This window comes from Triticum aestivum, chromosome 2A, assembly GCF_018294505.1.
Source record: "Triticum aestivum cultivar Chinese Spring chromosome 2A, IWGSC CS RefSeq v2.1, whole genome shotgun sequence".
Lineage (NCBI taxonomy): Eukaryota > Viridiplantae > Streptophyta > Magnoliopsida > Poales > Poaceae > Triticum > Triticum aestivum.
In genome coordinates this window covers 580,405,503-580,423,139 of record NC_057797.1, presented here as the reverse complement: position 1 = coordinate 580,423,139, position 17,637 = coordinate 580,405,503, and the positions used below count along the sequence as shown (strand labels likewise).

General features: G+C 43.4%; 1 long non-coding RNA gene across 2 annotated transcripts; it reads left to right on the top strand.

The window, feature by feature from the left end:
• Nucleotides 1-330: 330 nt before the first annotated feature.
• On the top strand, nucleotides 331-3,032 carry LOC123189539 (uncharacterized). 2 transcript variants are annotated; one of them, XR_006495885.1, is made up of 5 exons: nucleotides 331-516; nucleotides 609-985; nucleotides 1,067-1,159; nucleotides 1,569-1,668; nucleotides 2,164-3,032. It is a non-coding gene; the product is annotated as an uncharacterized lncRNA (long non-coding RNA). The 2 variants fall into 2 exon arrangements; XR_006495884.1 differs by having other exon boundaries at nucleotides 347-985.
• Nucleotides 3,033-17,637: the final 14,605 nt, after the last annotated feature.

The window sequence follows — 17,637 nt, the reverse complement described above, 5'->3', positions numbered from 1 at the left end:
TTAGCCGCTGCCTCTTCGGTCCCGCTTCCCTTGACCCCGCTCGTCATTGGGAATCAACTTTTACCCTGTGTTCTCTTCGACCCGTCGCCCATCTCTGTGCCCTCTGTTCGGGTGGGTGGGTGTGGCTTGCTGGGTGCCATGCTATTGGACCTGACGCGCGGTGGGGTCGCTATGACGTCGTGTGCGCCTGCCATGCCCAGGCTGCTGAGTGCCTTGCGCATGTTCGCCACTCTCACTGACAGTGGGCTCCGACCCCACGCAGGTCGCGTGTCGGTGTTTGCTTCGTGGGTTCCGATGCCGCTCTGTGCGAGTTGGGCGCGCCGTTGCGGTGGGCAAGGGCCTCCTTTTCTCTTCGGTTTCCCCCTTTTCTTCTTGTCCTTCTTCTCATTATGTGCATGCTCGCTTCGCCCACTCGCTGCGCGCTCTCTTCATCGCCTCGCTTCGTCCCGTTCGAACGCCCTGTCCTCCGGCTCTGCACCATGGCCATCCGTTCCTCCATTGGTGATGTTTGTTGAGGTTCTTTCTATTCTGCTCCTCCGGTTCTTTCCTGCCATTGTTTCTACGATTTACTATTCTGGTCTGTTTCCATTTGCTCCCTTCGTGCGCAGCTTCCTTGGATTTCACGTTGGCTCCTCAGTAGGAGCGTGGGTCGTTCGGTCCTTGCTGTTTAGGTTAGTTCGAGCCTCTTTGCTTCTCTATGGGTGCATGCCTGTTAGGTGTTTGATGAAATGCGCGAGGGTTGCTCGATGAATGCTGCCGTGTGTTTTCATCTTGCGTTAGTTGTGCATGTTTCGCGGTGTCAGTTTCCGCGGCCTGTATGAGGATATGATGATGCTGATACTTTTGTATGATAGTGATGTTTGAAGGCGATGTGTCTTTTTGTTTTGCTTCTATTTTGTTGCTTGTTTTACTGTTTGCGTTTGGATGCATGAACGCTTTTGTTTCCATCGTTGCGCCTATTTTGGAGTTCCCAGGAGAATCACAGGTGAGTACACCCTCCACTTGATAATTAGGTTAGAGATATGTGCCTTTCTTTCTAACTAGAGCTAGAGCCGTACTTTTACAGCAGCTACCAACGGACGCAGAAGAGATATGTGCCATATTTTCTCCAGCCGAAGAACATTCCGTCAATGACCAGCCTAAAGAACAGCCAGATGAGGTTACTTCCTCTCCCCAACAAACCAGATGTTTAGAGTGATTTCTTTACCAATTCCTGTAATGCCTATAATTTCTGTCTTGCCCATACGCCACTGCTCATATTGTTTGACTTCTGGTCCCAGCTCATACTATATTCTGCTGTGATTGACAGAATTCTCTGTGGTTGATGATATGCTACAATTAGGTTCAACCTAGGCATTATAAAATACAGAACGACATACGCAAATAAACAGAACATGTACAAGTGCAGAATTCCTAAGAAATCTCTTTTATAACCAAACTAAACAATTAATTAATAACTGGAAAAAGTGTTTTCACCATTATAGTATTCCTCTCCTTAGCTTGCTATGTGCTTCCCTTAAAATGTCAACAGCCTGTATAACCTACTAATTAATATCTGCACACTGCAGGATGAGGTGGCAAGCATGGAAGTAACCCACAGGCCACAGCCAGTTTTCTTCATATGCGGCATTGTACAAACAATATGAGAATTCACGGCACGGTTCTGAGGTTAGTGATTACAATTAAAAACAGCCAGTCCCAGTTATTTCAGAGACAACCTAATATTAGCATTGGCCTATCTATTATAACGGAATTCAACTAACTCCATTTACAGTTTATTTTAGCCATTTATTCCTTTGGACCTCAAAATAGTAACTCACATCTTCCCTACGTTGCATAAAATTTTTAGCGCTATCATATCATGTAACTGATCTCTCGTTACTATCGGAACCTTGATAAAACTCCTAAAAATGAAGCTAAAGCTATGTACAGCCAAAATGTGTGGGTTCTGTTGTTGTTAAACCTATTGCAAGTCAGGCTACCTCACATTGTTTCCAGTATATCAGCGTTTAATCTGTAGAAAGAGATGGTGTTTGCGCTTGTTGTGAATTTTTTTTATTTTCATTGCTGGAGAGAACAAAATTATCTTATTTCGCAAATTTATACCGGCATTGTATTATTGTCATGCTACCCTTCTGAACAATGGCATCTATTTAAAACCAGAGGCAGTACCAGCGATGGTCAAAATACCTTACGGGATGATGTTGGATGTTCTTTTAGAGACTCTGGGCCTTCCACCAGCTGAGTACCGAACCAGAGTATATTGTGGCAGCAGGGTGTGTGTGACTGTATTGTTCCATACACCCACATCATATGTTGGGAATGATATGAATCGAATGGCTATTCTCGGGGTACAATCTGTTGATCATTCTATGTCAGAAGACAGTGCTGCTATGGAAGCAATTGGATACATTAAATGCACAGTGAAGACAGAGATAAGAGACTATAATTGCAGCACCATGAAGAAACTCGAGGAGGAAAATCGTTCTCTAAAACATGAGGTTAATATAGCTAGGTACAGCAAGAAGAAGATGAAGACAAAGATCAGATCCATCAAGAACAAGCTAATTATTGCTACATATGAAAAGAAGCAAAACGCTATGGGCTGGTTCGTCTTAACAAGGTACATGCATGGATTATCTGATCATATATCCAACGTAACGGTGTTGAATATGTCATCTGGGAAAGGACCCATAGATAAGATTATCAATGACCCTCTTATCAACATAGAGAAGAAAAGAAGCTAAGAGCCATCAGGATGGGTTTTTAGAACCTGGGCCTTTCAATCTATGTTGTATTCTGCTCCTTTTGCTTACCGTAGCTGCAGAAGCTAGATGCAATTGTATAATTAGCTTTCTCTTTAAACCAAGACTTGCCAAAGCTATGTGTGTAAGAAGTAATGGTACCATTTAATATATTCCTATATGAACGATGTAGCCACAATCATTCATGTAAATAACTCATTTTTCTCCCGGTTATGGAAAAGAGCTGATAATGTGAAGCTAATTTACTAAAAAAATTGATGCAATTAATACATGGTTTTATTTTCCATTTGTTACATACTGTTTGTCCAAAAGTAAAAGAATTAATACATGGTTTTATTTTCAAAGCACACATGGGATCATGGGGCCTCTGCGCCATTTGGTGCAACAGGTCAACTAGTTAAGTTAAAAACAGAGTAATGCCTTAAGCAAGATGACATGATGTAGAGAGATAAATTCATGCAATATGAAATAAACCCCATCTTGTTATCCTCGATGGCAACGATAAAATACGTGCCTTGCTGCCCCTTCTGTCACTGGGTCAGGACACCACAAGATCGAACCCAAAGCTATGCACTTCTCCCATGGCAAGAATTACCAATCTAGTTGGCCAAACCAAACGGATAATTCGAAGAGACTTGCAAAGATAACCAATCATACATAAAAGAATTCAGAGAAGATTCAAATATTATTCATAGATAGACTTGATCATAAACCCACAATTCATCGGTCTCAACAAACACACCGCAAAAAGAAGATTACATCGAATAGATCTCCACAAGAGAGGGGGAGAACTTTGTATTGAGATTCAAAGAGAGAGAAGAAGCCATCTAGCTACTAACTATGGACCCGAAGGTCTGAGATAAACTACTCACACTTCATTGGAGGGGCTAGGATGATGTAGAAGCCCTCCATGATGACGGCCCTCTTCCGGCGGAGCTCCGAAACAGGCCCCAAGATGGGATCTCGTGGATACAGAAAGTTGCAGCGGTGGAATTAGGTTTTTGGCTCCTGTTCTGGTCGTTTGGGGGTACGTGTGTATATATAGGAGGAAGAAGTACGCCAGAGGAGCAACGAGGGGCCCACGAGGCAGGGGGGCGCGCCCTAGGGGGGCGCCCCCCACCCTCGTGACCGTCTCTTTTGTTCCTTGGAGCAGGGTCCAAGTCTCCTGGATCACGTTCGGTGAGAAAATCATGTTCCCGAAGATTTTATTCCGTTTGGACTCCGTTTGATATTCTGTTTCTTCGAAACACTAAAATAGGCAAAAAAACAGCAATTCTGGGCTGGGCCTCCGGTTAATAGGTTTGTCCCAAAAATAATATAAAAGTGGAAAATAAAGCCCAATATAGTCCAAAACAGTAGATAATATAGCATGGAGCAATAAAAAATTATAGATACGTTGGAGACGTATCAGGCATCCCCAAGCTTAATTCCTGCTCGTCCTCGAGTAGGTAAATGATAAAAAGAGAATTTTTGATGCGGAGTGCTACTTGGCATAATTTTGATGCAAATCTTCTTAATTATGGTATGAATATTCAGATTAGAAAGATTCAAGACAAAAGTTTATATTGACATAAAAATAATAATACGTCAAGCATACTAACAAGGCAATTATGTCTTCTCAAAATAACATGGCCAAAGAAAGTTATCCCTACAAAATCATATAGTCTGGCTATGCTCCATCTTCACCACACAAAGTATTTAAATCATGCACAACCCCGATGACAAGCCAAGCAATTGTTTCATACTCTAACTTTTTCAAAACTTTTTCAATCTTCACGCAATACATGAGCGTGAGCCATGGATATAGCACTATAGGTGGAATAGAATGGTGGTTGTGGAGAAGACAAAAAGGAGGGGAAGATAGTCTCACATCAACTAGGCGTATCAACGGGCTATGAAGAGGCCCATCAATAGATATCAATGTGAGTGAGTAGGGATTGCCATGCAACGGATGCACTAGAGTTAGAAGTATATGAAAGCTCAAAAAAAAACTAAGTGGGTGTGCATCCAACTTGCTTGCTCATGAAGACCTAGCGCAATTTGAGGAAGCCCATCATTGGAATATACAAGCCAAGTTCTATAATGAAAAATTCCCACTAGTATATGAAAGTGATAACATGAGAGACTCTCTACTATGAAGATCATGATGCTACTTTGAAGCACAAGTGTGGTAAAAGGATGGTAACATTGTCCCTTCTCTCTTTTTCTCTCATCATTTATATATATATATATATATATATATATATATATATATATATATTTTGTTTGGGCCTTTTCTCTTTTTTTATGGCCTCTTTTTATTTGGGCTTCTTTGGCCTCTCTTTTTTCGTCCGGAGTCTCATCCCGACTTATGGGGGAATCATAGTGTCCATCATTCTTTCCTCACTGGAACAATGCTCTAATAATGATGATCATCACATTTTTATTTTTCTTACAACTCAATACTTAGAACAAAATATAACTCTATATGAATGCATCCGGCGGTGTACCGGGATATGCAATATGACAATGATGGAGTGTGTCATGATGAACTAGATGGTGGAAAGTTGCATGGCAATATATCTCGGAATGGCTATGGAAATGCCATAATAGGTAGGTATGGTGGTTGTTTTGAGGAAGGTATGTGGTAGGTGTATGATACCAGCGAAAGGTGTGCGATATTAGAGAGGCTAGCAAAGTTGGAAGGGTGGGAGTGCGTATAATCCATGGACTCAACATTAGTCATAAAGAACTCATATACTTATTGCAAAAATCTAGAAGTTATCAAAGCAAAGTATTACGCGCATGCTCCTAGGGGGATAGATTGGTAGGAAAAGACCATCGCTCGTCCCCGACCGCCACTCATAAGGAAGACAATCAATAAATAAATCATGCTCCGACTTCATCACATAACGGTTCACCATACGTGCATGCTACGGGAATCACAAACTTTAACACAAGTATTCTTTAAATTCACAACTACTCAACTAGCATGACTTTAATATTATCACCTCCATATCTCAAAACAATTATCATGCTTCAATCTTTTCTTAGTATTCAACACACTCAAAAGAAAGTTTCACAAATCTTGAATACCAAGCATATTATTATTAAGCAAATTACCATGCTATTAAGAGACTCTCAAAATAATTTAAGTGAAGCATGAGAGATCAATAGTTTCTTTAAAACAAATCCACCACCGTGCTCTAAAAGATCTAAGTGAAGCACATAGAGCAAAATTATAACGCTCAAAAGATATAAGTGAAGCACATAGAGCAAAATTACTTAGCTCAAAAGATATAAGTGAAGCACATAGAGCAAAACTACTTAGCTCAAAAGATATAAGTGAAGCACATAGAGTATTCTATCAAATTTTAATTCATGTATGGCTCTCTCAAAAGGTGTGTACAGCAAGGATGATTGTGGCATACTAAGACACAAAGACACAAATAATACAAGACGCTCCAAGCAAAACACATATCATGTTGGTGAATAAAAATATAGCTCCAAGTAAATTACCGATGGAAGTGGACGAAAGAGGGGATGCCTTCCGGGGCATCCCCAAGCTTTGACTTTTTGGTGTCCTTGGATTATCTTGGGGGTGCCATGGGCATCCCCAAGCTTAGGCTCTTGCCACTCCTTGTTCCATGATCCATCAAAAGAATTCACCCAAAACTTGAAAACTTCACAACACAAAACTCAAAATAGAAAACTCGTGAGCTCCGTTAGCGAAAGAAAACAAAAGACCACTTCAAGGTACTGTAATGAACTCATTATTTATTTATATTGGTGTTAAACCTACTGTATTCCAACTTCTCTATGGATTATAAACTATTTTACTAGCCATAGATTCATCAAAATAAGCAAACAACACACGAAAAACAGAATCTGTCAAAAACAGAACAGTCTGTAGTAATCTGTAGCTAGCGCAAGATCTGGAACCCCAAAAATTCTAAAATAAATTGCTGGACGTGAGGAATTTATCTATTAATCATCTGCAAAAAGAATTAACTAAATATCACTCTTCAAATAAAAATGACAGCAGTTCTCGTGAGCGCTAAAGTTTCTGTTTTTTACAGCAAGTTCAACAAGACTTTCCCCAAGTCTTCCCAACGGTTCTACTTGGCACAAACACTAATTAAACACAAAAAACACAACCAAAACAGAGGCTAAATAATTTATTTATTACTAAGCAGGAGCAAAAAGCAAGGAATAAAAATAAAATTGGGTTGCCTCCCAACAAGCGCTATCGTTTAACGCCCCTAGCTAGGCATAAAAGCGAGGATAGATCTAGGTATTGCCATCTTTGGTAGGCAATCCATAAGTGGCTCTCATGATAGTTTCATATGGTAATTTTATTTTCTTTCTAGGAAAGTGTTCCATGCCCTTTTTTAATGGAAATTGAAATCTAATATTCCCTTCCTTCATATCAATAATCGCACCAACCGTTCTAAGGAAAGGTCTACCAAGAATAATAGGGCAAGAAGGATTGCAATCTATATCAAGAACAATGAAATCTACGGGCACATAATTCCTATTTGCAACAATAAGAACATCATTAATCCTTCCCATAGGTTTCTTAATAGTGGAATCCGCAAGATGCAAGTTTAGAGAGCAATCATCAAAATTACGGAAATCTAGTAAATCACACAAAGTCTTGGGAATAGTAGAGACACTAGCACCCAAATCACACAAAGCATAAAACTCATGATCTTTAATTTTAATTTTAATAGTTGGTTCCCACTCATCATAGAGTTTTCTAGGGATAGAAACTTTCAACTCAAGTTTTTCTTCATAAGATTGCATCAAGGCATCAACAATATGTTCGGTGAAGGCTTTATTTTGACTATAAGCATGTGGAGAATTTAGCACGGATTGCAACAAGGAAATACAATCAATTAAAGAGCAACTTTCATAATTAAATTCCTTGAAATCCAATATAGTGGGTTTAGCAACATCTAGATTTTTATTTCTTTCAATCCCACTTTCATCAATTTCATCATTAAGATCTAAATACTCCGAATTTTTAGAACGCCTTCTAGGTAAAGGAAGATCATATTCAGTTTCATCAAGATTCATATTGCAAAATAAAGATTTAATAGGAGACACATCAATAACTTTTAGATCTTCATCTTGATTTTCATAGGAATTGGAAGAACACGCTTTAATAAAGGCATCTTTGGAAGCACGCATCCTAGCGGTTCTTTCCTTGCACTCATCAATGGAAATTCTCATGGCTTTGAGAGACTCATTGATATCATGCTTAGGAGGAATAGATCTAAGCTTTAAAGAATCAACCTCAAGAGAAATTCTATCAACGTTTCTAGCCAAATCATCAACTTTAAGCAATTTCTCCTCAAGCAAAGCATTAAAATTCTTTTGTGAATTCATAAACTCTTTAACACTATTCTCAAATTCAGAGGGCATCTTATTATAATTTCCATAAGAGTTGTTGTAGGAATTCCCATAATTATTAGAAGGATTACTAGGATATGGCCTAGGATTAAAATTCCCTCTATAAGCGTTGTTACCAAAATTATTCCTACCAACAAAATTCACATCCATAGATTCATTGTTATTCTCAATCAAAGTAGACAAAGGCATATCATTAGGATCAGAAGAAACACTCTTAGTAGCAAATAATTTCATAAGTTCATCCATCTTTCCACTCAACACATTGATTTCTTCTATCGCATGCACTTTTTTATTAGAAGATCTTTCAGTATGCCATTGAGAATAATTAACCATAATATTATCTAGGAGTTTAGTAGCATCTCCTAAAGTGATTTCCATAAAAGTGCCTCCCGCGGCCGAATCTAAAAGATTTCTAGAAGCAAAATTCAATCCGGCATAAAAATTTTGTATAATCATCCACAAATTCAAACCATGAGTAGGGCAATTACGTATCATTAATTTCATTCTCTCCCAAGCTTGTGCAACATGTTCATGATCAAGTTGTTTAAAGTTCATAATATCGTTTCTAAGAGAGATGATCTTAGCGGGAGGAAAATACTTAGAGATAAAAGCATCTTTGCACTTGTTCCATGAATCAATACTATTCTTAGGCAAAGACGAAAACCAAGCTTTAGCATGATCTCTAAGCGAAAAAGGAAATAGCTTCAATTTAACGACATCATTATTGACATCTTTTTTCTTTTGCATATCACATAAATCAACGAAGCTATTCAGATGAGTAGCGGCATCTTCACTAGGAAGGCCGGCGAATTGATCTTTCATAACAAGATTCAACAAAGCAGTATTAATTTCACAAGATTCAGCATCCGTAAGAGGAGCAATCGGAGTGCTAAGGAAATCATTATTATTGGTATTGGTGAAGTCACACAATTTGGTAGTATCTTGAGCCATCCCGACAAGCAAACAAAAGCAAAAGAGGCAAATAGAGAGGGAGGACAGAGAGAGAGAGGGCGAATAAAACGGTAAGGGTGAATTGGGGGAGAGGAAAACAAGAGGCAAATGGCAAATAATGTAATGCGAGAGATAGGGATTGTGATGGGTACTTGGTATGTTGACTTTTTGCGTAGACTCCCCGGCAACGGCGCCAGAAATGGCTCGTTGTCGGGAGTTAAATCTTGACTTGCACGAACCTCCCCGGCAACGGCGCCAAAAATCCTTCTTACTACGTCTTGAGCTTGCGTTGGTTTTCCCCGAAGAGGAAGGGATGATGCAGCAGAGTAACGTAAGTATTTCCCTCAGTTTTTGAGAACCAATGTATCAATCCAGTAGGAGCCCACGCTCAAGTCCCTCGTACCTGCACAAAGCGATAGCTACTCGCAACCAACGTGATTAGGGGTTGTCAATCCCTTCACGGTCACTTACGAGAGTGAGATCTGATAGATATAATATTTTTGGTATTTTTGGTATAAAGATGCAAAGTAAAAAGCAAAGCAAGATTAAAGTGATGGAGATTGATATGATGAGAATAGACCTGGGGGCCATAGGTTTCACTAGTGGCTTCTCTCAAGAGCATAAGTATTCTACGGTGGGTGAACAAATTACTGTTGAGCAATTGACAGAATTGAGCATAGTTATGAGAATATCTAGGCATGATCATGTATATAGGCATCACGTCCGTGACAAGTAGATCGAAATGATTCTGCATCTACTACTATTACTCCACTCATCGACCGCTATCTAGCATGCATCTAGAGTATTAAGTTAAAAACAGAGTAACGCCTTAAGCAAGATGACATGATGTAGAGAGATAAATTCATGCAATATGAAATAAACCCCATTTTGTTGTCCTCGATGGCAACGATACAATACGTGCCTTGCTGCCCCTTCTGTCACTGGGTAAGGACACCGCAAGATCGAACCCAAAGCTAAGCACTTCTCCCATGGCAAGAATTACCAATCTAGTTGGCCAAACCAAACGGATAATTCGAAGAGACTTGCAAAGATAACCAATCATACATAAAAGAATTCAGAGAAGATTCAAATATTATTCATAGATAGACTTGATCATAAACCCACAATTCATCGGTCTCAACAAACACACCGCAAAAAGAAGATTACATCGAATAGATCTCCACAAGAGAGGGGGAGAACTTTGTATTGAGATTCAAAGAGAGAGAAGAAGCCATCTAGCTACTAACTATGGACCCAAAGGTCTGAGGTAAACTACTCACACTTCATCGGAGGGGCTAGGATGATGTAGAAGCCCTCCGTGATGACGGCCCTCTTCCGGCGGAGCTCCGGAACAGGCCCCAAGATGGGATCTCGTGGATACAGAAAGTTGCGGCGGTGGAATTAGGTTTTTGGCTCCTGTTCTGATCGTTTGGGGGTACGTGTGTATATATAGGAGGAAGAAGTACGCCGAAGGAGCAACGAGGGGCCCACGAGGTAGGGGGCGCGCCCTAGGGGGGGCCCACCCTCGTGACCGCCTCTTTTCTTCCTTGGAGTAGGGTCCAAGTCTCCTGGATCACGTTCGGTGAGAAAATCATGTTCCCGAAGATTTTATTTCGTTTGGACTCTGTTTGATATTCCGTTTCTTCGAAACACTGAAATAGGCAAAAAAACAGCAATTCTGGGCTGGGCCTCCGGTTAATAGGTTAGTCCTAAAAATAATATAAAAGTGGAAAATAAAGCCCAATATAGTCCAAAACAGTAGATAATATAGCATGGAGCAATCAAAAATTATAGATACGTTGGAGACGTATCAATCATCAATTCGATCCCCTATCCGGTTCTTTCTTTCACCGAACAGTGTATCAGGGGCTACTATCTATACTATGACACTCTTCGACAACTCATAAAACATACCTCAAAGCCTCTTATAAGGCTGATACAGGCTTCGTTCTGTCCACTCTCAGTTGACTGAATCTTCTTAATCACCGCACTCATAAGGGCACGGTGTTCATCAACGATGGAGGCATCTTGCAACGCCACCAACAAAGCATCCGAAACTTCTAGATGGATAGAGGTCGTCGGTGGAACAGGCACGCCCCCTCCAGCCGAAGGAGGCTGCCTTCTTGATTCTAGAGCCGTATAGGCCTCTGGAATCGCATCCGATGGGGAGCCGAACTCAGGATCGCCCCCGCCATCAGACCCCATGGGAATCTTTTCCCCCACGTGTCCGGCCCCTACGGTTTGACCACCAGGAGCCGCCTTCACGGCTTCTTCCTTTCCTCCTTGGCTGGAGCCCTTCTAGGACGAAGCCTCGGTGTTATGCACCTGTTTGGAGGAAGGGGCCTTTGGGGGCGTCCCTCTCTCCATAGCATTTGAGCTTAGCAGGTCCTCTGATGAGGATTGTTTGGTATGGGACCTCGCCGAACTACAAAAAATACATATATGCTCAGGCTAAAATACTAAGCCACGACGAGTCCGGACGCTTAAACGTACTCAGATTTTATATACTTACGAGTTCGCCAGGGGCTGGGCCCTGGGATCCCCTGCCGGGCCGCTGTCGGCGGCGGCAGTGGGTTCCTCCGAAAGAAGAGCCTTTCCCCTTTTGGGCAGTTCGGCCTCCAAGGGTGCGGAGGCCGTCCTCTTCCTTCTTCCCCCCATAGGGGATTCACCTTCCTCCTCCTCTTCGTCCTCTTCGGAGGCATAATGGGCACCAGAACCTTTGGATATTGCGTCCGAAGTGCCGCGGCGATGAAGTCCGGCCCGGGCCTTTTTGGCCTCCTTCTTGGCTGCCTTCTTCGGCACCTTGTAAGGCGTCGGGACCAGCATCTTCGTCAGAAGTGGGATGGCCGGGTCTTCAGGCAGCGGGGCTGGGCAATGGATCCGCTCCGCCTTCTTCGTCAGTCCTGGGAGAGTTGAATAAACACGTGTTAAGCGCTCCCTTTGGGTCATGCGGATAGAAAAGTTGGATAAACTTACCGAACTTGCAGGGCGGGACAGTTGGTACCCGCGGTCCTCGGCGGAGTCCGGGCATGATTTGCTAGATTTGAAAAACACCTTCCAAATGTCCTTGCGCGAGGAGCCGAAGAACCCTTGCAAGGTTTGGTGCCTGGCCGGATCGAATTCCCATAGATTGCAAGTCCGGTGTTGACAAGGCAGTACCCGGCGGACTAACATCACTTGGACTACGTTGACAAGTTCAATGTTCTTATCTCCCATATCTTTAACGCGTGTCCGGAGCACCGACAGTTCGTCGAACAAGGACCAGTCCAGGCCTTTCTTAACCTAGGATGTAAGCCGTAGAGGGGCGCCGGATCGAAACTCGGGAGCGGCGGCCCATTCCTTGCCGCACGGCTCAGTGATGTAAAACCACTGTTGTTGCCACTCCTTGACAGGATCATTAAAGGTTCCGTTGGCCATATGACGCTGGGCATCTTGCTCACCATAGCGCCCCCGCACTCAGCGTGCTCATCGCCCACCACCTTGGGCTTCACATTAAAGACCTTCAGCCGTAAACCGAAGTGCGGCGAAATACGGAGAAAAGCCTCGCACACGACAATGAATGTCGAGATGTTGAGGAAGGAATTAGGGGACAGATCGTGAAGATCGATCCCATAATAATGCATGATGCCACGAACGAACGGGTGGAGGGGAAACCCTAGCCCGCAGACAAAGTGAGGGAGGAATACAACCCTCTCGTGGGGTTCCAGAGTGGGGACGATCTATCCCGCCGTCGGGAGACGGTGGCTGATTTTCTTGGCCAGATACCAGGCCTCCCGAAGCTTTTTGATATCCTTCTCTCGGACGGTAGAGGCCATCCATTTGCCTCCTACTCCGGATCCGGACATCTTTGGAAGACCTTTTGTGGGCAGAGAAGGTGAACGCTTGGGCGCTGGAGCCTGAGCAGAAGGGAATGAATCGAGAAGAAGGCGTGGGTGAAAAGAGTGAATCCTTGTCCCTTTATAAGGGCGGAAGAGGCGATGCGCCTCCCCACTCACCTGGTAAAACCTCTCATTCCCCAAGCGTCGTAATTGATGGTGCGGTTGGGTTACCCGCATCCGTATTGATGAGAATCTCGTGATAAGGGGACACGATCTCTGCTTCGACAAGATGTGCTAAGGAAACCACCTCGCGATATGTGCAGTAGCTGGTTGAAGAAAAACGGTTCGAATAATGACCGGGCCATGGCATGATGTCATGTTGCTAAACATGTCAGCAAATTAGATTTGTGGAAATATTATTCTCTCTACGGTGGTATGTGGAACTTGTTTTGCAGAGCCGGACACTATCCTAGTGTTCAAAGTCTTCTATGGAGTATTTGGAGGAAGAACCCGCCTTCCAATGCCGAAGACAAATCTGCGCGCCGGACTCATCGTCATTGAAGCCTGGTTCAGGGGCTACTGAGGGAGTCCTGGATTAGGGGGTCTCCGGACAGCCGGACTATATCCTTTGGCCGGACTGTTGGACTATGAAGATACAAGATTGAAGACTTCGTCCCATGTCCAGATGGGACTCTCCTTGGCGTGGAAGGCAAGCTTGGAAATATGGATATGTAGATCTCCTCCCTTGTAACCGACTTTGTGTAACCCTAGCCCCATCCGGTGTCTATATAAATCGGAGGGTTTAGTCCGTAGGACAACAGACAATCATACCATAGGCTAGCTTCTAGGGTTTAGCCTCTACGATCTCGTGGTAGATCAATTCTTGTAATACTCATGTCATCAAGATCAATCAAGCAGCACGTAGGGTATTACCTCCATCGAGAGGGCCCGAACCTGGGTAAACATAGTGTCCCCTGCCTCATGTTACCATCCGCCTTAGACGCACAGTTCGGGACCCCCTACCCGAGATCCACCGGTTTTGACACCGACAACTGTTTTTACCTCCTCCGTTGTATAAGGTGCTAGTAGAGTAGTGTTCATCTCATCAGAAACTTTCCTAGGCACGTGTGATAGCACATGTTCCATCCCTGACACCCCTTCCGAAGTATAGAGATTTTTGTAAAAGTCTGTTACCATGGATTTGAGCTCTATGTGGTCATCTGTCAGCACTCCCAAAGAGTTCATGAGTGCCTTAATCATGTTTTTCTTTCTATGTTGGCTAGCACGAAGGTGAAAAAACCAAGTGTTTCTGTCCCCTGCCGAGAACCATTCCAACCTCGATCGTTGTCTCCACATAAGCTCCTCTCTGTGATACATCTCTACTAGATTCTTGTTGATTTTTGGTTCAATGCGGGATGGTGCTGTCCTCGTGGGGTCATTACGGAGTCGTTCTAGCTCAAGCTTTAGTTTTCTAATTTCTTTTTTGACTGAGCCAAATGTGTTCCATGCTCCCCTAGATCCTGTGCTACATGCTCGAGCTTCGCCCTCAGTCCTGTCGTGACCGCTGCTTGGCCTCCCTCTATCTAGCTGGACAGAATAGTTTCGGCCCATGAATCATGAGTTTCCCACATAACTTCGTACTTAAACTCTCTCTTCATGTTTGGTGGACGGGTTCCTTGATAGTTCAGGATAATGGGGCAGTGGTCGAATGTTGCTGTTGTTAGATGTTTGATATGAGCCTCTGGAAACATCTCGTTCCACTCCACCGTGGCTAAAGCCCGATCCAGCCGGACACGGGTATAACTCCCTCCCGTAACTTTCTTTTCATACGTCCAAAAAGGGCCCTGGTAGCCCAAGTCCATCAACATACACACATCAACCGCTTCCCGGAAACCCTGTATCTGCGCATTGCTCCTCTCCCGACACCCACTTGCTCCTCTGGGCGTAATACTTCATTAAAGTCGCCAATGCAAACCCACGGAAGGTCACTTAAAGTGGTAATTCCCTTCATCATGTCCCAGGTCCGGTGCCTCATATGTGTTTGTGCTTCTCCATAAAAAAAGAGTCAACCTCCACTTGTCCCTATCCGGTTCATCTACAGAGCAGTCGATGTGATAAACAGAATAACCGAGTATTTCAATCTTTATTGGGTTGTTCCAAAAGATCCCTAAACCTCCACTTCTTCCTCGGCTACTTACAGCAAAACCATTATCATAACCAAAAGATCCTGCTAAGTTTTATACCCTTGTTTTATCTATCTGAGTCTCAACAATACACAAAAAGGTACATGCAAAGTTTCTCGCTAAATCGCGGAGTTCTCGAACTGTCGCGGCTTTGCCCACCCCGCGATAGTTCCAGCTCATAATACTCATTGTGCCTGGCGACACTCCTTGGGGGAGCCCGCCGATCCTGCATGGGGTGTTGTTGCTTCCTCTGGGCCTGTCTTCTCTTCACTTGGGCCTGCCATCATTTCCAGGTGATCATCGGCCCTAGCTTTCTTTACCCTCTTGCTCTCCTTTTTGGGCGAAACATAGATAGGAGGGAGGGATGACTAGTGCCTGAGCGACTACCAGCTCCCTTGGCTGATTCCCTTTTGCCCCATTTGCCTCAGACGAACTAGCTCCATTCTCAACAGATGTTCTTTTATTTGAAGACTGGATCTGATCTTGCTCTACTCCCTCCCCCGAATGAAGTTTGTCAGGGTCAGCTCTATCGTCTCTCTCCCTGTCTTCCGCGGCCACCTCATTGGTACTGTTCTGTTGGTGGCGTGCATTAAAACGCCAGCTTTGATTTGGGTTGTAGGCTTCACGGCCCCTTCCACGTCCACCTGATCTAGCTCCTCCCCTTCCGTGTTGTGGCGTGAAGTTTCCCCGCCCAGCGGGTCTGAAGCGGGTGATATCAACATACAGAAATTCCCCCCACTCAAACTTTGATTCATCGTGCTCCCCATCTCCACATTCCTCGTGCTAGTGCCCAAACTCCCCGCAGTTATAGCAGAAGATGGGTAGTTTTTCATATTTAACCCGATACCTGACCCTTTCTTCTCCCTTCGTCCCTGTGACAAACTGATACGTCTCCAACGTATCTATAATTTTTGATTGCTCCATGCTATATTATCTACTGTTTTGGGCAATATTGGGCTTTATTATCCACTTTTATATTACTTTTGGGACTAACCTATTAACCGGAGGCCCAGCCTAGATTTGTTGTTTTATGCCTATTTTAGTGTTTCGAAGAAAAGGAATATCAAACGGAGTCGAAACGGAACAAAATCAACTGGAGAAGTTATTTTTGGAAGGAAACCTACCGGATAGACTTGGACCCTATGTCAGAAGATGAAGGAGGTGCTCACGAGGGTAGGGGCGTGCCCACCCCCCTGGGGCGCTCCCCCCTGCCTCGTGCCCCCCCCTTCGGTCCACCGACGTACCTCTTGTACCCATATATACCTACATATCGTAAAACTTCCAGAACGCACAATAGATCGGGAGTTCCGCCGCCATAAGCCTCCATATCCACCGAAAGCCAATCTAGACCCGTTCTGGCACCCTGCCGGAGGGGGCAATCCCTCTCCGGTGGCCATCTTCATCATCCCGGTGCTCTCCATGACGAGGAGGGAGTAGTTCTCCCTCAGGGATGAGGGTATGTACCAGTAGCTATGTGTTTGATCTCTCTCTCGTGTTCTTGAGGTGTTACGATCTTGATGTATCGCGAGCTTTGCTATTATATTTGGATCCTATGATGTTTTCTCCCCCCTCTACTCTCTTGTAATGGATTGAGTTTCCCCTTTGAAGTAATCTTATCGGATTGAGTCTTTAAAGATTTGAGAACACTTGATGTATGTCTTGACGTGCGTATCTGTGGTGACAATGGGATATCACGTGATTCACTTGATGTATGTTTTGGTGATCAACTTGCGGGTTCTGCCCATGAACCTATGCATAGGGGTTGGCACACGTTTTCGTCGTGATTCTCCGGTAGAAACTTTGGGGCACTCTTTGAGGTCCTTTGTGTTGGTTGAATAGATGAATCTGAGATTGTGTGACGCATATCATATAATCATACCCATGGATACTTGAGGTGACATTGGAGTATCTAGGTGACATTAGGGTTTTGGTTGATTTGTGTCTTAAGGTGTTATTCTATTACGAACTCTAGGGCTGTTTGTGACACTTTTAGGAATAGCCCAACGGATTGATTGGAAAGAATAACTTTGAGGTGGTTTCATACCCTACCATAATCTCTTCGTTTGTTCTCCGCTATTAGTGACTTTGGAGTGACTCTTTGTTGCATGTTGAGGTATAGTTTTATGATCCAATTATGTTACTATTGTTGAGAGGACTTACACTAGTGAAAGTATGAACCCTAGGCCTTGTTTCCTAGCATTGCAATACCGTTTACGCTCACTTTTATCACTTATTACCTTGTTGTTTTTATAATTTTATATTACAAAAACTATTATCTACTATCCATATACCACTTGTATCACCATCTCTTCGCCGAACTAGTGCACCTATACAATTTACCATTGTATTGAGTGTGTTGGGGACACAAGAGACTCTTTGCTATTTGGTTGCAGGGTTGCTTGAGAGAGACCATCTTCATCCTACGCCTCCTACAGATTGATAAACCTTAGGTCATCCACTTGAGGGAAATTTGCTACTGTCCTACAAACCTCTGCACTTGGAGGCCCAACAACGTCTACAAGAAGA